Below are 264 nucleotides of genomic sequence, written 5' to 3'. Positions count from 1 at the left end.
TTTTTTTTTTTTGACTCGCTTGCTTTGACGTGTTTGTTTCTGTCTTTATCATGCGGGTAACTTACTAAGTACAGTAGGCTATATATAGAGAACAAAGACCTATATAGAACGCTCTGGACTCCTAAACAGGGTTCATTCCGAGAACGATTTCCAATCGTCCAGCCTTGAATCTGTTTACTTTCGTTGCGTCACGCGGCGGGAGCGTCACAGTGTCGCGTCCCCAGCCAATCAGACGCGAGCGTTCGCACTGGCTTCTACTCTTTG

This window comes from Puntigrus tetrazona, chromosome 5 (assembly GCF_018831695.1).
Source record: "Puntigrus tetrazona isolate hp1 chromosome 5, ASM1883169v1, whole genome shotgun sequence".
NCBI classification, from domain to species: Eukaryota; Metazoa; Chordata; class Actinopteri; order Cypriniformes; family Cyprinidae; genus Puntigrus; species Puntigrus tetrazona.
This window is presented reverse-complemented; position numbering follows the sequence as displayed.